This window comes from Sus scrofa, chromosome 9 (assembly GCF_000003025.6).
Source record: "Sus scrofa isolate TJ Tabasco breed Duroc chromosome 9, Sscrofa11.1, whole genome shotgun sequence".
Classification (NCBI taxonomy): domain Eukaryota; kingdom Metazoa; phylum Chordata; class Mammalia; order Artiodactyla; family Suidae; genus Sus; species Sus scrofa.
Genome location: NC_010451.4, coordinates 50,381,177 through 50,403,676, shown reverse-complemented (window position 1 = coordinate 50,403,676; position 22,500 = coordinate 50,381,177). Strand labels below are relative to the sequence as shown.

Genomic DNA, 22,500 nt, shown 5'->3' with positions numbered 1-22,500 from the left:
TTCTACCCCTGGGCTGGGAACTTCCAAATACCACACCGGTGGCCCTAAATAACAAAAAACGAACAAACAAACAAACAAAAAAAGATCCCTCCCCCCAAAAAAACACTGCCGTATAGCACAGGGAGCTATACCCAATCACTTGGGATAGACCATGATAGAAGATAACATGAGAAAAAGAATGTGCTGTACAGCAGAAATTAACAGAATCCTGTAAATCACCTATACTTTAGTCAAAATTTTTGAAAAAAGCAAATATATTCAATTTTTAATTTTTGATAACACATCCTTTTAAATATTGTGTTGAAATACTCTTTAAATATAAACAAAGGTGGTGGTAGTTTTGCATTTTAGTTCATTTTAGTTCTGTTGTTACCTTTTGTAGGTAAAATAAATAGCTGGCAAATCTGTGTCCATCCACCAACATTTTTCAATTTCTCTACAAAATCCTCAAGTTCAGACTCTGCTATGAAGAGGCCATCTCAGTTCTCAGATCTCATGATCCACTATAAGGAATGCGTCCAGCTCTTTAATCGCTGTCCTGGGGGATCTGCAAAGCTTCTCCTGTGAACTCCCTAGTCCTTGAGTTCCATCTGGGTTACAAGTAAAAACTGAGATATAATTGACACATTCCATTACAGTAGTTCAGGAGTGCAACATAATGATTCCGTGTGTGTATGTTGTAAAATGATCACCTATTATAGTGACTTATTACAGCCTAGTCCACATCCATCCCCCACAGGCCACATTTTTTTTCTTATAATGACCCAGTCTAAGACGTCTGAGATTTATTTTATTTTTGTCTTTTTAGGGCCATACCCATGGCATATGGAGGTCCCCAGACTAGGGGTCGCATGGGAGCTGCAGCTTCCGGCCTACACCACAGCCACAGCAACACTAGATCCGAGCTGCATTTTGATCTACACCACAGCTCATGGCAACAATGGATCCTTAACCCACTGAGCGAGGCCAGGGATCGAACCTGTGTCCACATGGATACTAGTCAGATTCGTTTACACTGCACCACAACAGGAACTCCTAGTCTTGAATGTTTTAACAATGCCTTGGAGACTCTGCCTCCCAAATATACATGTACAACTACTACCACTCCCCTGCCCTCAGATACAAATTCCTAATCATTCCTGAACACTTCCACCTAGGTGCCTCAGGGGCACCTCAAAGCCAGCATGAATAAATGAAACTCTGCAGTGTCCCCTTCCATCTCCTTCTGACCCTGACCTCCTGTGCCTATCCCAGTATGGCACCACCCACTAAGAAGCCACCCAATCAGAAGCCTGGAATTCATCCTACATGCCTTCTCTCCCACCTTCCATTCAACTAGGTGCAAAGTCATGTCAACTCTAGCTCCCTAAGTGTGACTAGCGTGCATCTCCTGCTGTCAGTTTTTACCTGCCCTTCAATCCTCATCTTTAGCTTTGCAGGTGTACTTACTCTCTTCTGCTTGTTCATTCACCAAATATTTACTAGGCATCTATCATATACCAAGTAATATGCTGGACGCTAGGTGTTTAGTGGCTTAAAGAAGAAAAACACACAACCCCTGTCCTTAAAAACCTTGTGATCTAGTGGGGAAGACAGACATGTTAAAAATACACAAAGTGGGAATTCCCGTAGTGGCTCAGTGGTTAATGAATCCGACTAGGAACCATGAGGTTGTGGGTTCAATCCCTGGCCTTGCTCAGTGGGTTAAGTATTTGGCGTTGCCGTGAGCTGAGGTGTAGGTTGCAGACGCAGCTCAGATCCTGCGTCGCTGTGGCTGTAGTGTAGGCCAGCGGCCACGGCTCTGATTTGACCGCCAGCCTGGGAATCTCCACGTGCGGTGGAAGCGGCCCAAGAAATGGCAAAAAGACCAAAAAAAAAAAAAAAAAAAATACACAAAGTGTTAGAGATGGCACAAAATGAGGGAACTCTCAATTATGTGCCTCCTTTGTAGCCAAAGAATACTTTTTCAAATGCAGATCTGAGGATATCTTAAAGACTTCAGACTGTTCCCAGTATCTATATAATCTCAGTGAAATATGGGGCAGTCATGGTGTGTCAGTTCTTGCTTCTTCCTCCAATTTCATCATCTGCCTCCCATCTTCCTCACCCATCCCTCCTTAAGTGCCAATCATGCCAAACTACCTGTCATGACCCAAGCTGTGCCACCTTGGTACTGTCACCTCCCTCTCCTGCCTCACTGCTGTTCAGTGATCATCCATGATGTGCAGGCATTTTACCTAAGTTGTCTCATTCAATCCTCACAGCAAGCCTTTAGGGTGGATGGTATCACCATCATTTATGAATGAAGAAAATGAGCCTAGGAAAAGCCAAGATAACTCACTCCAGTTAGCGGAGCTGGAAGGTGGCAGTGCCAGCATGTGAACCTAGATATGTCCAACTCCAAATCATAACTAGATCACCTCACTTCCCATCCACCAGATAAACACTCACCCATGCTTCAGATCAAAAGTCACTTCCTTTTCAAAGCCCTTAAGCCTGCCCTGGCAACATCAAATCCTTCTTTTGTGCTTCCCTGGTGATTCAATCTTCTGTTACAACCCTTATTACCTTTGTGCCATCATAATTTGTTTACTCCCCCAAAGACAACTGCTCACAGTGATTGTGCGCTATTCATTGAAAACCTCCATGTGGAATTTCTGCTGGCATGTAATCGGCATTTAATAACCATCTGTTGAAGAATGGATTCATGAATGCTTACTCTTTACTCAAGGTTGAAATGGAAACTCTCGTGACACAATCTATCATCTACTTATCTTAACACAGTCATGTCAGGACCTCAGATGGCCAAGTCTGAAACTGCAATGTTAAAAAAACCAGAGTGGCAATGCAACAATTCTGGCTCTAGGAGATGAAGTCACACCTTCAAAATCCCTCCTCCAGGAAGTGAACGGAATCTAACAGGCAGAGCTGTCATCAAGAGAGACCACACCTCCAACCAAAAGCTATTTCATCTGGGGGTAACTGAACCCAATACACTGGGGGCTAAAGGAACCCTGGCAACAGGCCCTCGAATATTAAAGGGGAAAGGAAAAGTAAGAAGGGTGCCTTTACGTGTATTCAGACATTTAAAAAAACAATATCCACATCACATTGAATGAGTTACCAATGAGTCACATTATGAATTTTTTTTTCCTTTTTAGGTTCACACCCATGCCACACGGAGGTTCCCAGGCGAGGGGTCACAGCTACAGCTACAGCTGCTGGACTAGACCACAGCCACAGCAATGCAGGATCTGAGACACGTCTTTGACCTACACCACAGCTCATGGCAACACCAGATCCTTAATCCACTGAGTGAAGCCAGGGATCAAACTTGCATCCTCATGGATACTAGTCAGGTTCATTAACTGCTGAGCCATGAAGAAAATTCCAACATTATGAATGTTCACTCAACAGTTCCTGCATTTACACGTTACCAGAGATCCAGTGTGTTAACCATAACATATAGGTTTTCTCTGCACCTGGGCTGCAAAACACAAACAGGCTTTTGATGCGAGCATCTTTTTTCCCCTGTCTTCTTTATATTCTTACTAAGATAACTTTTAAACACAAATACAAATGAATAAGATGATTATTTAAAGCCTTGTATTCTATAGTTCAAAATCATGAGTTTGTATCAAGTAGTTACTAGGTATGTGGAAAGAAGGGTTGGACTGAATAGACGAAGGTCAGGGAATTTTTAGCTATTTTGTATGATACTATCATGATCAATATAGGACACTAGGTTGATGGGAGCATCTTGATCAGTTAAAGATTCTTAAACTTTTAAGTTATAAGATTCCTGGAGATCTGATGAGAGCCATGGATACTCTTCCCAGAAAAATACAGAGATAAATTCTACCTACATATGATAGAGGCTCATGGACCCTTTCCTAAAGTCCATCCCAAGATCTTAAGAGACCATTAAGGCCCAGACTGAGAACACTTGAAGTAAACTCCCTCCAAAAGGTTTGGGCTAGAGAAGGTTAAAGAAAAAGAATCACGGTGCCAGGATTAAATGGCATCTGCTTTTGTGACCAATCAGATTCACTCTTGCAGTTAAGTTCCTGAGCGCAAATGCTAGTCTCAGGAATGGCCCAGCTCCAAGGTCAGATTCTCCACCTGACCAGATAATCTGCAGTCTGGACTAAGGGATGGAAAAGGTCTACAAAAATGAAGCCGACTGTTTCTACCTCCATATGCAAATGCAAACATAAACATACCAATAACTAACTCCCTAATCCCCCAAAGGACACCTTTCCCAGAGCACTCACCATCACCACCCCTGAGAGACAGCTGGTTGATCCCAAACCACTTACTACTTTAAGAGCTAGCTGACTGGCAGGTTTGGAAGAGGTAAGCCTGGCAAGAAATGACACTCACATCACAGAGAGCAGCACTGCAGCCAGACAGCACACTGCTTAGAGCAAACTGGTCTGAATCCAAACAGTTGCAGATGCTTGCTTCCATGGCTGCCCATGCACCTTGCACCAGCCATGCCCAATGTGAATCCTCAAATGTTTGTAGAAGGAGGGAAAGAGAGAGGAAGGGAGGACTGAGGGGCCAAGAGGTCCAGGAATCCAGGGAGGTCTGTTACCTAGTTTCGCTTTCGCAAGCTGCTTTCTGCAAAGAAAAGGCAGTATTTGACAGCTCTAAGCTGGCTAAAACAACATCTGCATGGAATTCTTCTCCTTATGCAAACTAGAAGAGGGAAGCCTAGAGAGGTTAAATAACTTGATCAGATCACACAGCAGGTGGGAGTGGGAGAAAGGGGCTGAGAACCCAGTTCTGTGATTCCCAAAGACATGTCCTAACCACTTGAACACACTCCTGCCTGCAGCACCACTGCTGCTTGGGCCTCCTACCTCATTCTCTCTTCCATACACACATGGGGTACCCAACCTGCTCCAGAAGTCTGAGCCTCGTCCAGTCTTCCATCTCTGAGAGAAAGGAGACCCTGCCATCTGGCCAAAGAGGAAGGCCCCCAAACCAAGCACTGGGTTATTCTGGAAGGGCTAGAGGTCTCTCTCTGGACAGGGGCTGGGGTTGAGGCTTACAGCCTCCTTAGCTCCCCCATCCACTCTCAATGGCTGAAGCTTCTCCTCGTTTGGAAAAAATGCACAGGAAAACAAATTTCGAACTGCAAGCAGGAGTCAGGATAGATTAGAAACCTATCTCACAGGCGCCCTCTAGTGTGCCTACTCTCCGTGCGACGCAGCACCCTGGCACCATTCCCTAGAGGTGCCCAGACCCGCACTTCCATTGGGGCATCCGATGAACGGTGGGAGGGGACAACAGCGGCATCTGCCACTCAGAGACAAACTCCTCGCCAATCCCAAGGCCAACATCTGCTGCAGGATGAGAGGCAGTCTCTGCTCTTAAAGACGGCCCAGCCCACACCGACCCCACCCTTTCCTGATACAACAAGCAGAGGGAAAAGAGAGGCAAACAGAAGGTGTAAAGAAAGTATGGAGATGGCACAAATGGACTAAGAGGGCATGGTAGTGCAGAGAGGAGGCAGAGAAAGAAGACAGAATAAAGGAGAGGGGCGAGAGACGGGATAAGGATTCACGAAAACCGAGGCAAAGCTAAAGAGACAGACACACAGGGCAGCCCAGACCAAGCTACAGGTCACCGCCCACGCCCACCCAGACCTCCAGGCACACAAAGGTGAGGCGTGTGTCTGGGACGACAGGCCTGGCCTTCCTCCCTCCTGTGAGGCCCTCACTCTCGCACCATTTCCCTCCGCTCTGACACAGCCCCTGGATGCTCCGGAGTGGTGGGCTGAGGGAGAGGAGGGGAGAGAAAAGTGAACCAAAGGCAGAACTTGCCAAGCGAAGCCACTTACGCACAGTGCGGCCGGCAGCATTTCCATCCTACCTTTGCTGTCGCCATATCAGCCGGCTCCATGATCGCGGCTTGGCCTAAGGAGCAGCGGCCCCATCCAGAGAGAAAAGGCAGAGTCACAAAGGTCCACCCGCAAAGAACAAGCCACCCCTCTGGAAGGCTGGGGAACACGGGACATAGTTCTACTCTCTGGGCCCGGGACCACCTCTGCTGAGTGGAGAGGAAAGAGCCTTGGGGTCCCCAGCAAGTCGGGGGGCCTGCCCGGGCTCCCGAAGGTGCCTATAGCAGGCTGAGTCAGGGGGCGTCTCCCCTTGCCTTGTAATTCTTCCCAGGAGGCAAGTGCGGGTCTCGCCAGGGCTCCCCCTGCTGGGGGAGAGCACACAGAGAGATGGAGGCCCTGCCCTCCCAACTGGTACCCACAGGTCAGGGAGAGGGGAGCGTGTGGGAAGAGGCCGGCTGGCGGGTGCTGAGCAAGTGCTGGGGGGAGCAGGAAGGGAGAAGGCCAAGGGTCGTGGGGGACGGGTGTGAGAACCTCACGAAGAAGGTGCAGGCACTCAGATGGAAGCAGAAGGTGCTGTGCAAGGCGGTGCCGGAGCCACAGAGCCAGAGCCCATCAGCCAAGGCCGAGAACGCAGAGGGAGAGGAATGCCTGGTGAAGCCACTCACCTTGCAATAGCATTCAGACTGACTGAGGCCTACACAGGAGCCCGGAGGGGCGGTTCACACCCCCCCACTCCACTCCCAGAGACTCACAGCCTCTGTCTAAAGGTACATGAGAGCAGCCGGCAGCCGGCTGATCTGCAGAGGCCCCTGGCTCCCTCGGAGAAGCCTGATTGGAGGAGCAGGATGACTTCATCCGGCCCCATTCATCACTCTAGGTTTCCTGCCCAGAAGGGACAGGCCACTCTGCTTGCAGTGACTATCGCTTCCTCTCTGGCCCATTTCGCTCGGGCAACCTGGGATAGGCTGTGGTCCTCGGGGGGCAGCCAGGAGAAAGGGAGGAGAATGCCCCAGGCTCTAGTGGGAAGGGGGAACAGGCTGCTCACATTTCCAGGGAGGTGCAAAGCCTCTCCCTAAAGCACAGCACACGCATCCATTCCTCCGTGCATCTGCACTGCCAGCACCAGCAAGAATGCAAATGAGCAACTCCCTTCCTCAAAATCAGCCAGGAAACAAGGTTGAGAGCCCTGGTGAACCACTGACCTTCCTCCCTAAGAGTTCAGCTAAACAGATTTTTAGATATTTCTCCCAACCGGAGAGAATAACCTATGGAAAAGCAGGCCAATATCCTCAGGCATCCCTAAGACCCTCCCTCCATCCTTCCCCCCCTCCCCCGCCCCCGTCAGCTCCAGCTCCAGCAGCTTTCTAACATGCTAGCCCCAGCCTGCTGTTAAGGACATTGACTCCTTCAAGGCTACAACTTCAAACCAGCAAAAGGTTCCTGGTGGATGGGACCTTAAAGCTTTGGTTCCATTTAACAGAGGAGGAAACGAAGGCTCAGGGGGGAAAAAAAAGAAAAAGAAAAAGCGTCAAAGAAAGGTCTCCTACTTCCACACAGATTTTCCCGCAGAGGTGGTGAGCTCCGGAGAGAAATGAGGCCCTCATGCCCCCTCCCTTCTGCTCTTTACCCTCCTCCAATCCAGCCTTCTGAGCATCGAGAAACCCAGCAAAGCAAGGGTTAACTGGAGAGATGAAAATATAAGGAATATAAGGAATTAAAAAAAAGAAGGCAGTGACTGTGAGATCCATCTCATCCATTCCCGCCTGCACTTGCCCTCATTTCTTCTATTACCTGCTTCTGCTCAAGCCAGCAGGTACCTGCGGTCAGGTAGCCAGCATGTCAAGCAAAGAATTTTCCAAAAGAATAACAACATCAACAATTTCACCCATTTATTTTACCAGCATCCTGGCAGGAATAATAATAGAAGCAACTCCCATGGGTACAGTGCTCCATAATTTACATGTTTTCAAACCCATTACCTCATTTGCTACTCAGAGGCATCCAGTGAGGTAATCATTATTTTCCCATTGCACAGGTAATCAACTTGAGATTCAGAGACTTTAAGTGACTTGCCCAAACTCACACAGCACAGCAGAGAGGGGAATCAAACCCATGTTCATTGATTCCCAATCCCCCTCCACTATTAAATTTCCCACCCCTCAACCTGTCCCTGACCCCTGCTCCCCATTGCTTTATTTTTTGGGTTTTTTTTTTTTTTTTTGTCTTTTTAGGGCCACATCCACGGCATATAGAAGTTCTCAGGTTAGGGGTCTAATCAGAGCTGTACCTGCCAGCCTAGGCCAGAGCCACAGCAACGCGGGATACGAGCTGCATCTGTGACCTACACCACAGCTCACGGCAACACTGGATCCTTAACCCACTGAGCAGGGCCAGGGATGGAACCCGAGTCCTCATGGATGCTGGTTGGGGTCATTAACCGCTGAGCCATGACGGGAACTCCCCCATTACTATAGATTCAGAGAATATAAAACCTCAAATAATCTGCAATTTCCCTTTGGGCCCTTTATTTAAGATAAGTTAGAAAATACATTATTAAAATTAAGAAAAAAAAATCTTGGGCCTATCTCGAGGCCACTGTATACATTTAGCAAATCTCCTGTGTCTGATGGAAAGTGCTTTTAGAAAGAATCATCAAAGATCCACTCATGACCGCTTCATTGAAGAAGAAAAGCAGACCGAGATACCTGACGAAGTTGGTCCACTATCAAGATTAAAATTAAGGGGGGAAAAAAGATTGTATCCTGGTTCCTGGAGGTCCATTAATTTCCAACCACCACAACCTCCAAATACATCACTTCTCCCTCCGTTACCCATCTTAACTCCATTAGCCAAGGGCCGCCGGGTTCCATAAACCTATATAAGAAAGGATGAGGATGAGAGTAACAGAAAATCATTTAGGCCAATGGATTGTTTTTCATTAACTCATCGCCTGGTTCCTATAAGCCCTAGACTACCGTCATAGATGCAATCAACCTAAAGTGGGTAGGAAACTTTGTGGGTACCGCAGTGGAGCTATCCTTCCATACCCCCATGAACATAAAGGTGTGGGGCTGTGCCAGACCCACACATGACATCTCTGCGCAGAGGCCTGGAATGTGCCTTCTGGCTATCGTTGTGGCCTGCAGTCCTCTCTGTTCCCGGCTGACAGTCAAATGTACAAACAGATGGGGAGCAGAAGGCTAGTACCCACGAATGAGGATGTTCTGTTTCATTAAAATCACTTAGAAATCAGACCCATGTTAATGGGACTCCACCCAGTCTCCCAAATGACCAAACACACCTACTACTCAGTTCTTAAAGGCATCCAGCTGTCACAAGGCTCTGGCTGGTGAACACAGCCGACAGCATTTAGGACCTACTCTGCTAGAAGCATCCATGTATATTTTACAAAGTGAGTCATATGTCGGGAACTCAAAGCAGCAGGACGAGTGCTATGAGCTGTAGAACAGACAGTCTCGGAGATGGGGCAGGGCAGGATGTGGGGGATAGGGCTCGCTTTAATGACAGAGAAGCGAAGGAACATATCCTAAAGTCCAAAGATAGTCCCAGGAAGAAATACAGAAAGGAGAATGACAATGAAGGGAAAAAGAAAAACTGAGAGTTCCCTGGTGGCCTAGTGGTTGAGGATTTGGCATTGTTACTGTGGTGTCTGGGTTCAATCTCAGGCCCGGGAACTTCCGCATGCTGCGGGTGTGGCCGAAAATAAATAAATAAAAATTTAACAAGAAGAAAAACTGATGTGGAGTATCTAATTAAGAAACTATTGCATCTGCACCTCTGCTAGTTATCGGCAAGGAATTGATCTAAATAATTCCTTGCAGGATAAATAACTCCTCTCTATTCTATGCATTTGCCTTTTGAACTGGCTCCCAGAAGCCTCCTCTTCTACAATTTCATCTCATTCCATTTTGCCTAACCCTTAGTGAGAAGATAGACAGACAGACAGAGAAGGGGGAGGGGACCGATTTGTATCATTATATCATTTCCTCTCCAGGGCAATTATTCGTACTAATTACTTTACCCTAGGTATTATATTCTAACTCCTTAATCACCATACTTGAGTACACTAAGAAAGAAAGGAAGGAGGGAAGGAAGGGAGGGAGGGAGGAAGTGAAACCCAGATGTTTGAAAAGAGGCCAGAGTGAGGGTGGGCAGGGGCCAGTTAAGGGTGGTAGGAAGTTCAGGCACCCAGTTCTGAGAGGACAGCTCAAGGCTGGACATTGCATCTGCTTCTTTAGGAAGAGCTTCCTCTGGCCGCTGCCTTTTGGTAGAAGATGCCACAAGGAAAGCAGAGAAGGCTGTTTCAATCCTGGTGTAATAAGCCTCGCCTGCTGCGCTGTGGGGTGTGCAGTTCTCTGAGTAAAGCGCAGGGGGATGGCCTCATCTGCACTGCTTATAAAATGTGCAGCTCCACCACTCTGCCCATCCTGAGACCACAAACACAGATCAGGTGCTCTGCCAAAAAAAGGTGAAATTCCTTCTCTCTGGAGTCTGACTGCTGACGGTAAACGGAAAAGACGGCGACGAACAGGGAGAGTCTCCCAGAAAGACAGACCTTGAGAGGTGACTTGATGTCTGCTCTCCCTGTACACGGAAATAGTAGCTTCTCTTAAAAGGAGAACAGACTGCAAAAGAAAGCGGGAGGGAGTGTGACAGTGAAAGGGGGCAGAGTGTGAGTTCCCACGATCGTGCACATCTGTCTGGTAGGTGCCACTTCCTCTCTTTTGCTTGTTAACCGTCAACTCTTCAGAGGCAGCTGAGCATGATGGTGAGCCTGCCTCTCACATTATTCTGCTAAGGTTTGAGTTCTGACTCAACCACCCACCCTCTGTGTGACCTTGGGCACATTACTTGGCCTCTCTGTGCCCCCATTTCCTCACCTGTAAGACAAAGATAATACTATTCCTCAACTCATAGGCTGCTATGAGGATTAAATAACACATGGAAAGGGCTAAGAATAGTGTCTGGTTCACAGTAAATACTACTTAAGCATTAAGGACTCTTTGTTTTTTTTGTTTTTTAATTTAGTGGTTCATCCCCTGTCCTCCCCATCTATGTGACCTCTTCCCCCAGAGAATGAAATTTTAAGACCCCTGCAAAACTGTGGATGGTAGAGGCAGACTGGGCAGAAAACAAACCCACCTAATGCTTCTTTAGGTAGATAAAGGCATTAGAACAGTGGAGTGAGACAGTCAGTGGAATAAGGAAAAGGCAGAAAAAGAATAAGGGAAAGGCCAAGAAAGACCAACAGGAGACGTGTCCAGGTAATGCCGGAAGGGCAGTGGACACTATGAGGACTTATAGAAGAGTCTGGGTGAGAAAAGCCATCAAAGAACAATGAAAGAGTCCAGATGAAAATAAGAAGGGAAAGAACGATTCACAAAGAAAATCAGGAAAAGTGATCAGGTTGGAAGTGGGAGGAGAAAGAAGACTAAGCAATTGCAAACTCCAAGTGGAAATTTCCATGAGAGGGTTTGACTGGAGCATCTGAGAGGTGCTGTGATGGACAGAAACTGCCCAGCATGAGGGAAACTAGGGAGAGGACAGCTCCTATGCAAAGTTCAAGTCTGACTTGGTCTCAAAGCTGAAGTGATCTCTAGCGATGTCAGTCAGGTGCTGTGGGAGGGCTGGGGTGGAGGAGCTTCTGAAGGTACACAGGTGAGAGGACAAAGCTTCAGGTTCTAGGAAGAAAGGATGACAGCCTGAGGAACCAGTTCCCCCACCGCCCCGCCCCGCCCCGCAGTGCGCCCCCTGCTGGCCAGATAAAGGGATAGTGCCAAGAGGCTCTGTCACTTAGGGAGGCTCACAGCTCAGGCAAGACTCGGAGGTCTTTGCTGGCACCAGTGTGGCCACACACAGTAGTCCTCAAGGTACAACAAGGCAGGCAAAGGGGAGACCCACCTCCCTGAGCCGTTAGCACTTCCTGTGACCTCAGAGGCAACAAGAGCATCAATGATACTGCCTGGATATCAGCCTCTAAGAACTGGACAGGGCAACGTCTCACGGCGGTTAAAACCTAGAGTCAAATCACCTGGATTTAAAGCCCAGCCCACCATTTAGTAGCAGTGAGCTCCTATGCAAGTTATGACATCCCCTAAGCCTCAGCTTTCTTATCTGTAAAATGGAGGCAATAGTAATGCTATGTCATAGAAAAATGGGGAAACTTGAAAGCACAGTGACCAACACCTAAGAGGCACATTCCACAAATGTGAACGAACATAATGTCCCCTTTATGATCACGATTTTCAGGGCAGTGGAGGGGCTGGGAACAATGGGTACTTCCCGCGTTCCCTGCAAACCTCCAAGCCATCTGCACATGGTGCCAATGCAAAGCTGGCACTGGTCTGGTTACACGGCTCCTCCCCTGACCTACCATTTCCAGGCCCAGTCACACCACCTCCGGCCAGCAGCTGGCCCCTAAAGTAGATGTCCATGTGACAGATCTGTGCAAGTGCTTCAAAATGGAAAGGGTCACAAATGCCGAGGATGGATAATTCTCCCACTCCCTGCCCTGGAGGTTAACTCCTAGGCCTGTACCAAGGTTAGGAAGGACCTATGGCTGGACTTCAGAGCCTATCACATCAGGCTTCAGGGTGAGGATGTAAGCCACAGGATTAACTGAGCAGGGGGTCAGTAGGGAGGGCAGTGGGGAGAAGGCCAGTCACACTACCTGACCTTTTACGGTACATGGTAAACAGGAGCTGCACACGTTTCCACTGTACAAGGGAATAGAGGTGGGTGCTGGTGGGAGATATGGGGGCCATTCGAATGCCACTGGGACATCACTGGACACCGGACACAGGACTGGCTAGTGACCACTGCTGAAACTGAGAGAAAAACAAGATAAGGGACAGACTATGCTCACAGATCCCTGGGAGGTCCAGTGAGGAGCAGCCCCCCCAGGCTGCCTGAGAAGGAGTGCTTCACTCCCCCAGTGGGGAGGTTAGAGGGAAACTGAAAGAAAGTTTCCAGGTTTCTCCTAGGGGACAGAGAAGGAGGTTGCAAGTTGCAGATACAGATCAGTGCCAATATTTGGACCAGAAGCTGGGGAGGAGATGCAAGCCAGCAACACACAAAGGAAATGTGGAAGGGAATACATCCGGAGCCCACCACCCTCTCCAGACTGTCTTTGGCTTTTTTCCTGAAGGTTACTGGCTCCAGCGTATCCTGGGAGCTGCCGCTGCAGCACTTATATCCAGAAAACAAACCATCAAGTTCTGGAAGCTGGGTGGGGTGGAAAAAAAAAGACTGACCAAGGAAAATACTATTTAAATGTCCAAAGAAAAATTCATTGGCCCCAGAAGAATCTAAGCAGCCGGTCTAAGAAAAACATACAAACCCATTTGCACAGCAACTCCAACCAGCAATTCTTCCTTTGCATTGGCAGTTCCCTGCCCCCAGGGTCCTGTCTTCCTTTGGGATGGGAGCTTCCTGCCAGGCAGGCACCCCTGCACTCCACAACTGAAGGAGTGGAGTCCAGGCCACTCCCTTTGCCTTCTGCCTGCTGACTCACCACTCATCTCCCTATTGAGGAGGGATCTAATGACCATGCCCTCCTCTGCCAGTAAAGCCATCACCAGCAGGGGGTGCTGCCAAGCCCAGAGGGAAGATGAAGAACTTGTGCAGGTCAAGCAGAGGGCCACAGGGCTTCACCTGGTACCTGACCAGTGCTGAGAGGTAAGAGTAACACTGGTTCTGGTCTGCATTTTAGACATAATAGTAGTGAAGCCAAAAGAAAGCTGCCCGAAGAGATATTGCCAAACAAAGAGAGGTACTGGAGCTTTCATATGTACAGCTTGTTAGTTAAAATCCTAAGCCGCTTCTCAAAATCAACAAGGCATAGGAAACATATTCAAAAAAGATTTTTAAAAAGCACCTATTTGGCCTTCAGGCATATTTAACTGCATCATTCAAAATCACTAGGGTCTATCCTTTCCCTGTTTGTTTCCTGTTCAGTCTGGTTTTGGAGTTTTTTAAGAGAAAATGTTCATTCATAGACTGGCTCATAAACGTCCACATGTGGAGCTTCAATTCTAGGAAGTCAGTAAAGACAAACTCGGCGGATACAAGGGAAAGCAGAAGGTCCTGCACTGGCCCCCAGGTCCCCCAGTAGCCACCCGGATCCCTTCTCAAGAGGAAGTCATAAAGCGCTGCAGATAAAAACCTGAGCTGTGCAGTCAAATCTCAGCTCTGCCACTTAAGAGGAAAGACAATGGACAACCTAAGGCTCCACGTCCTTATCTAGAAATTGGGTAGAATAGTAACTTCCCTTCTAGGGTCACTATTATGATTAAGAATAGCACGTGCGAAGTATAGCACTGAGCACATAAGCTCTCAACTCGACCCCCTACTCTGTGATAACGTATATGGGAAAAGAATCTAAAAACAATGGATATGTGTATTGTATCACCGAATCACTTTTTTTTTTTGTCTTTTTGCTATTTCTTTGGGCCGCTCCCGCGGCATATGGAAGTTCCCAGGCCAGGGGTCGAATTGGAGCTGTAACCACCGGCCTACACCAGAGCCACAGCAACGCGGGATCTGAGCTGCGTCTGCAACCTATACCACCGCTCACGGCAACGCCGGATCCTTAACCCACTGAGCAAGGGCAGGGACCGAACCCGCAACCTCATGGTTCCTAGTTGGATTCGTCAACCGCTGTGCCAGGACGGGAACTCCGAATCACTTTGTTGTACAGCAGAAACTATCACAGCATTGTAAACCAACTACACTTCAATCAAACTTCAAAAAATCAGGGGGAAAAAACCTCTCAAAATAGAAGCTGTTATTAGTAATAACAAGCAACCCCTCAGATCAGATATTGTGCCGACAAACTAAGTACACAGACACTCCGTTATCTTGCATTTAATTTGCTCTTCTCATTTGAAGATTTGCAGCAGCTTCGTATAGATTTCTTTCCTGAAAGAGAGGCCAATTAATTTCCGCAGCCAATTTCCCATTGTGGAAGTTATGCACAGAGAGGCAGATAACCACTTGATGCAGATATTGAAGAAGAAATGCATGAATTAGGAAGGCCTAGGCTCTGCCCCTTACGTTCTTTCTTAAGGGCTCCTTCTGCAGATCTCTGTTCTGTACTTTTTATTTACAAGGACAACTGGAGTAAACTCTCAGCCAGATGCGAAGCCGCCCATTGTTTAGGATGGGGGGGGGGGGATATGGATAACAGCTGTTTCACTTCTAGAGGGAAAAGAGTTGGCAGGTGAAATTGTTCACTTTGTGGACCCCAACCCAAGTCTGGCAACGGAACCAAATGAATTACCAGTTTCAAAGGTCAAACCCTGAATTCTACTTACTAACTCACCCATGATGCTCACACAAAGAATGACAAAGAAAGCTTTTGTGTTTGTGTGTGGGGGGGGGGGGCTCAGACAGGCTCTACTTCCACAGCCCTTCCCCCGCAGCCTGAGATGTTTGGAGCCTAGGATGCAGTGAGTTTCCCTTTCTGATCAAGGAGGACTGGCCAAGAGGGAGCAAGCCCAGCAGTTAACTACCTGTGGCCTGAGGATAAGAAAAGAGGTATTGAGCAACCTGGAAAGCGGTGACAGATAAGATGAAATGATTAAATTAATACACCCCCAACCAACCCACCTTTCAGCAGCACAGTGGTGATTCCTGGGTTCTACAGAAGGTAAGGGGGGAAAACAGAAACCATGCACTGACACCACCACCCAAGGCTAGGAGTAAAAAGGCAGCAAAGGTCTGCTAGAGGCTTCCTAAAACCGATGGCACAAGCAGGACTGGGACACCCAGGCCTCTGGGTCCCAGCCCTATTATATTGAGGGTTTGTTTTTGTTTGTTTTTTTTTTTTTGCTTTTGCTTTATTTAGGGCTGCACTCAAGACATGTGGAAGTTCCCAGGCTGGGGATCAAATTAGACCTACAGCTGCTGGCCTACATACACCATAGCCACAACACCACCAGATCCTTAACCCACTGAGCAAGGCCAGGGATCAAACCTGCATCCTCATGGATCCTAGTCGGGTGTGTTAACCGCTGCGCCATGACGGGAACTGCTAAATTGAGTTCTTGACATTAGCTAGAGCAGGGGTAACAGAAGGCTTTAGTCTATAGGACTACATAGGAAATCACGGTGTGTGTGATCTGTACAAACGCCTAGGGGCTCAGAATCATCGGAGAGAGGAGCCTGGGAATGTGCATACTGAACTGGCTCCACCTGTGCTTCTGAAACCCTCTAAAAGACTGAGGATGGCTGCCTTAGAACCCTGGTCTCCTAGGCTGGCTGCTCAATATCAAGGGGGCACGAACACTACCTACCCATGCAATGCAGGAAGAAAATATCAGAACTTACATTCATACTTCTTTTATGTTCATCCTTTTAAAATGTCAGCCTAGGAGTTCACGTCGTGGTGCAGTGGTTAACAAATTCGACTAGGAACCATGAGGTTGCAGGTTTGATCCCTGGCCTTGTTCAGTGGGTTAAGGATCCGGCGTTGCCGTGAGCTGTGGTGTAGGTCGCAGACGCGGCTCGGATCCTGCATGGCTGTGGCTCTGGAGTAGGCCAGTGGCTACAGCTCCGATTTGACCCCTAGCCTGGGAACCTCCAGATGCCACAGGAGCGGTCCTAGAAAAGGAGAAAAAGACCAAAAAAAAAAAAAAAAAAAAGTCAGCCTAATTATATACTATACAAAATACTTCATAAAGTAGTACATGTATACAACTGTATTGGTAATACACACTCAAAACATTTTTAAGGATAGGGGTCTGCAATCAAGCTGGAGCGTCAACTTCTGGTACAATGACTTCAAAGCAAGGAGTGTGGCCTCTGCAAAGAGCTGCTCTGAGTTTACACTATGAATCAGTGCCGTGTTGAGAAGAGAACCCAGGGATTTGGGCCTCCCACTGCATCTCAGCCCTGGAGTAAGAGGGAGGCAGAGAATGCAACTCAGAGCAGGGTCAGCCTGCGGGTGGAGGCCCCGCTTGAGCCAGCAGCCGTCACCCACTCACAGTCCTTCTTCACCCTGGCTGGGAGGAGGATGTGACTTCTCCCAGCAGGGAGTGGAGAAGCTGGGGAACAAAATCTATCATCCGTGCTGCCCGTCGTCCAAATCTAAATCCCAAAGACAGCAGCCACAGAGAGAGGAGTTTGCTGAGCTATAGTTAATAACCCCCCTTTCTCAGGCAGAAAAGAAATGCTGGAGTAAGAGAAACGCAGGGCAGGTGACGGTAACACCTGCAGACAGTTCTGCTGACAGCAACAAAAGCAGCCAGAGAGAAGCTACTAACTGGGAACTCAGGCAGGAGGGGAATGCAGGGGCCCCCACTTGCTTCTCTGCCCTGCCCCCAACGACAGAGCTTAGCCCAGACCTAAAATAAGGTTCGCCTCTCTGCTACCCAAATGCCTATGCGCTGCCTGCCAGGGGACCACAGCATCCCCTCAGCATGTGCGTACATCCATCAGAGAAAAGAGCACCCATGAGGGGTGGTCACAGATGGAGCCATTTCCAGGACCAGGAAACTGTCACAACGGTTAATAGATGTTTAAGGGCTGGTCAGTGGCCCTCCATCTGCGCCGTCGTCCCAGAACCCCATGATCATAGAACATCAGAGCCAGCAAAAGCCTCACACGGTTCTTCACTTTACGTGCCAGTTACGTAACAAGTATTTATCGAGCACCTACTACATGTCAGGCTCTGTACCAAGTGCTGGGTACACAGCGGTGAATAAAACAAAGGGGGTTCCCGCTCTCAGGAAATTTAGGGACTGGTGGAGAAGACAGAGAACAATCAAGTCAACAAATAAGTACAACTGTGACACGATCAGTGCTGAGATGCACAGTAAGCTGGGGGAGCGAGAACCAGAGCTGACGTGACTGGCTTCCCAGGGCAACTGAGGCGTCATCAAACATTGCCTCTCCTGGACTCTAATCAGATCTCCAACTCCAAACTCACTGTCCACTGACCTCCCAGGCTCGGCCCAAGCAGACAGGTTGCTGACAGTAACTCTAACAGAAGCTACCGTTTACTGTGTGCCAGACACAGTGCTAAGTGTTTTTCCCATTTTACAGCATTTTGATCCCCACAAATTCCACAAAGGAGATACATTTAGCTTCGTTCTCAAAGAAGGAAGCAGACTCAGATCGGACAAAACGATACTGTGACATCGCCGCAGCCAGAGAGCAGGAGAGCCAGGAGTTAACCGAAGGTCATTCACTGGCTCTTCAAAGCCTTCCAGAGGTCCACGTGGCCACTGCACAGAGATTCTGTCCCCGCCACCAGCACCATGGGATCAGAGACTCTCTTGTTCTGCCACAACTGCTGAGTGCCTACGGTGTAGGACAGCCCTGGGTGCCCAAGGAGCCATCTCCTGAGTGAGGATTCAGTCTCTGGTCCCCACCCTGGGGAGATACCCTTGGCAGAGGATGGGGTCTATGCCTGTGCCTGTGAGTGAGACAGTCAAGATCGCCACCTGCCACCTCGAGTCCCCATCTCCCTTTGAGATCCATTTAGCCTCTCATTACCTTTCTTCTTCCTGCCCTTTCCTCGCCCCACCTTTCCTTTCTCTTACTGCTGTGTTTCTCTTAAAGTGAACCCAAAACCCCTGCCTGGCAGCGTACATGTCCCTCTTTCTCCAATGGCTGCCAGCCTCTGAATTTAACTCTGGTCCTCTTGCTCCTCCAGAAAAACCTCCTCCCTTCTGCTTGTCACAAAGGCCAAGGCACAGCATGTGGGGCAGGGAAACATTGGCCCATGTTTCTGCGAGGTTCGGGGCCCACTTCAGGAAAAAAGAGCCCCACACCTGGTCCATGCTCAGCCCTCCCCGACAGCTGCTCAGGCAAAGGCCCCAATGAGTGCATAGAAGAGGTGAACATCCAAAGGCAACACCCCCAAACTTCACCCCAGGTCCCTACCACTGCAAGGGAAGTAGCAATACTCCCCAAAGACACCAGGGAACCCTAAATCAGGCAGGACACACCATTGTCTATAGCACCTTGCTCTTGGGACCTCCAAGTTCTTTAGCAACTGAAGTAAAGAACCCAGAGAGCCCAGGAAGCTCCTCGGAGACAAGCCCGGTCAAGCACTCCTTCCCTCCAGGGCTATGTAGCCTCATTCGTGCACCCCCTTATCCTTTACCTTCAGCTTCTGGCAACAGACCACTCCATTCCCTCTTGGGGGCCTGTCACTTGGCAAGGAACTGTGATATCCCCAAACATGGGGGCAACCCCTCAAGCACTCCTGCCTCTGGGAAGAGCCCCATGTCATCCCAAACCAGCCAAGGACCAGGTCCTCGTGCCCTGTTCTCCAGGGCCCCTTGCCACCTACTTGGCTCGTAGAAAGGACAGCTTCTTCCTCAGGGAGGAGACGTGGGAGTGGCAGGCCTGCTTCACTGCCGTGCTGCAAGAGACCGACTCGGAGCGCAGGTTCTGTACCATACTGGGCTCACAGGGGGGCCCGCCACATGGCAGCGGGGACCTCAGGGGCTGGGGGCTCACTCTGGAGCTGCTGCCTGTGCAGCCCCTTCAGCTGTCGGCCTGGCCCCTGCACCTGAGCTCTCCCCGCCTGATGTTCGATACAGAACACAGGCAGCTGGAGGGCCTGAGGTGGGCAGGAGGCTCTGTATCACCAGGAACCCCCCCTGCTTGCAGCCCTCCTCCGTCTTCCCACATCTGGCAGTGCACTGGGCACTTGGTGAGTTTCCTCTCCTCTTTTGTCCTCAGACAGGGAGGATGGAGCTGTACCTGCCTGTGATGTCAGCTGCTGGAAGGAGGGGGAGGGCCACGGGCGCCGCTCCCAGAGGGCCTGCTGCTCACTAGCGGTGAGAGAGCTCACCAGAGCGGTCACCCGAGTGGCCATGGGGCCACAGGGGATTCGGCGGCCAGGCAAGTAGATGGGGCCAGGGTGCTCTGGAAATAGGCGATTTGGGGACAGTTTCCGGGATAGAATTGAAAAGATTTTTCCTTCTAACAGGAAGCTATCTATTCTGGTGGCCAGACCTGAGGGGGAAGCAGTAGGCCTGCTTTCTGGCTTTGCTCCAACTCTGGAGGCTCAAACTCCATTGCCTTGGTCCGTCTGTTCATAAACTCTGTAAACCTCTGCAGCTGAGCATGTACTCTGTGCCAGGTAAGAGAGAGATGGTTTCTGTCCTCCGGGGTCTCACGGGCGAGTGGGGGGACAGCTAAGTGAACTGAAGAGAGCAGAGCATGGACCAAGCGTGGCAGAATTCACCACACTCTGCTCAGGTTCCGGTGCCTGCTATGGTACCTGAGAAATGGAGGTGATGGAACGTGCCTTCCTTACCCTAACGGGGAGAAAGGAGGGTGCGTTCTAGCAAGACACGTAAGACAGGAACATCTTCTGAACTAGTCGGAGGGAAGGTGATACAAGAGGCCCCCAAATTAATCCCGCTCAAGCCTCCTACTGCTCCTATCCCACCTCCTTTGTCCTTAAGAGATGATTTTGGGAGTTCCCGTCCTGGCTCAATGGAAGTGAATCTGACTAGCATCCATGAGGATGCAAGTTCGATCCCTGGCCTCGCTCACTGGGTTAAGGATCCAGTGTTGCCATGACCTATGGTGTAGGTCGCAGAAGTGGCTCAGATCCCGAATTGCTGTGGCTGTGGTGTAGGCCAGCAGCTACAGCTCTGATTCGACCCCTAGCCTGGGAACCTCCATATGCTGCAGGTGTGGCCCTAAAAAGGAAAAAAAAAAAAAAAAAAAAAAAAAGAGAGAGAGAGAGAGATGATTTTGTCCCCAAGACACAGAGAACAATAACCTCACCTTCCTACCATGTCGCCTGTAAACTCACCTGCATCCACCTCCACTATTGTCTCCTATTCAAGGCCAGTCCTTTCACCTGTGATCTAGATGGATCTTTTCTTGCCTCCTCTGAAACCCTGCTTCCTTAGCTTTCAGCAGAGGCACCACCCAGCAGAGGTCCCAGGACTAACGCTGAAGACCTCCCTCCTCTCACACCCTTGTCCAGTTCATCGCCAAGTTGAGCTGTGGACATTTCATACCCTAAATGTATCATGACTTCATCTACTGTCTTCCTCCCCCACAACCAGCATCCCAAGCCCAAGCTACCATAGCCAGTTTTTTGCTGGAACACTGCAGTAGCTCATTGACCCCCGCCGACCTCTCCATCTTTTCTCCCGGTTGTAATCTTCCCAGAAGACAAATCTAATCCTGTCAGCTAACTTCTTCAAGACTTCCAACGGCTTCTGGGTGCTCTGAGCATAAAGACGCAAGTGCTAGTCTTGGCCAGCCAAGCGCCTGCCCCATCTTATCTCATCTGTCTCATCTCACTGCTTCCTTCCATCTCAGACTCATCCTTCTGGCCTTAGTTCAACTACTGCACTCTCATGCCTGTCCCATCCCACCCCTACCCCGGCCCAGCCCCATCCAGGTCCAATTTCTTGGACACACGCCCTCATGGAACCATGTTCTCTTGTTTCAATACACACGTCCAAGTTTGTATTTTTTCTGTATCCAAGTTTGTGTTGTTTCTGTCACACACCCAGTTGTGTTACACTGTCTCCTCAACAAGACTGGGAACCTGAGGAGCAGAGTACACAGCGCATAATACTTAAAAGTTTGTTGAGTGAATGAAAGAATGAATGAGTGATGCCCTCTCTTAACAATTCTCTTCCTTGACCTCTGAAGGTTCTTGCTTCAGAGATTAAAGATGTGCAGTGTCCCCCTATGTCAAAATAAAAATTCTCCCAATCACCCCTACCTTCTCCTCCAGGTATCATCTCTAGTTCTCTTCATCCCGAGCAAAAGTCTAGAAAGAATTCTCCATGTGCACTCTCTCGTCCTTCCCCTCAGATGCTCTTCTGAAACTGCTCTGTGGTTACCAATGCCCTCCTAATTGCCACTGCAGAAGATCCTTTTCCATTCTTGTCTTGCCTGTCTCTACCCACTTTGTCTCTTTTTTCTTGCTTCTATCTCTCGGCCTCCAGTTCTCCCAGCTTCAGTGGGCAATCTTTTGCAAACGCCTCCTTCCCTTGCCTTCTGCTTAAACTCCGCTCATCCTAAGACTCCTGGCCTCAACCATATTCTCATTTCCAAAGAAGTAGTTTTTGTCCTGTCTCCTGAGCTTCAAACAAGTGTGCCCAACTGCTGAGTGTATATCTCCATGTGCATGCTCTCCAGGTGTGGTTCGAACTCTATGTGTCTAAATGAAACTTATTACCACCCTTGCTGTTCAAATCTTCCCTCTTTACCCAATATTTAAATAATGATATCAATAACAGTAATAGCAAGCACATATAGAATGCTAGCCATGTGCCAGACACTATGCTTGTTCTAATCATCACACATATACACTCAATCCTCTCAACAACCCTATGAAGCATGAAGTATTATTATATCCACTTTATAGATGAGGAGAATGAGGCACAGATAGGTCCTCTTTTTCTGTCCTTCTACCATAATTCAGAAATCTACCCATCTGGTCTCAGCTTAAATGTTACCATACCAGTAAGCCATCCCCCCGCACCTAACTTAGAGTAGTCCCCAAAAGCCCTGGTCCACCACCTAATATTTTCTCATTTTCTTTATAGTACTTATTATTAGTTGACATTCTCTTTGTTTATTATCTAATCTTCCGTCACTAGAAAGTAAGAACCATGAAAGGAGAGACAATGGCTATC

General features: G+C 48.8%; 1 protein-coding gene across 8 annotated transcripts in view; it reads right to left on the bottom strand.

Annotated features, from left to right (window-relative positions):
• GRAMD1B (GRAM domain containing 1B) overlaps positions 1 to 22,500 on the bottom strand; it is a 248,309-nt gene that overhangs the window by 103,652 nt on the left and 122,157 nt on the right. The window contains exons 1-2 of one of the 8 annotated variants that reach the window (XM_021063035.1): positions 6,514 to 7,155; positions 5,881 to 5,924 (exon numbers count right to left, since the gene is read on the bottom strand). The exons of 4 other annotated variants lie outside the window; for them this stretch is intronic. The gene's annotated coding sequence lies outside the window, so the exon portion shown is untranslated. 3 more of the 8 variants (XM_021063038.1, XM_021063036.1, XM_021063031.1) reach the window with 3 other exon arrangements.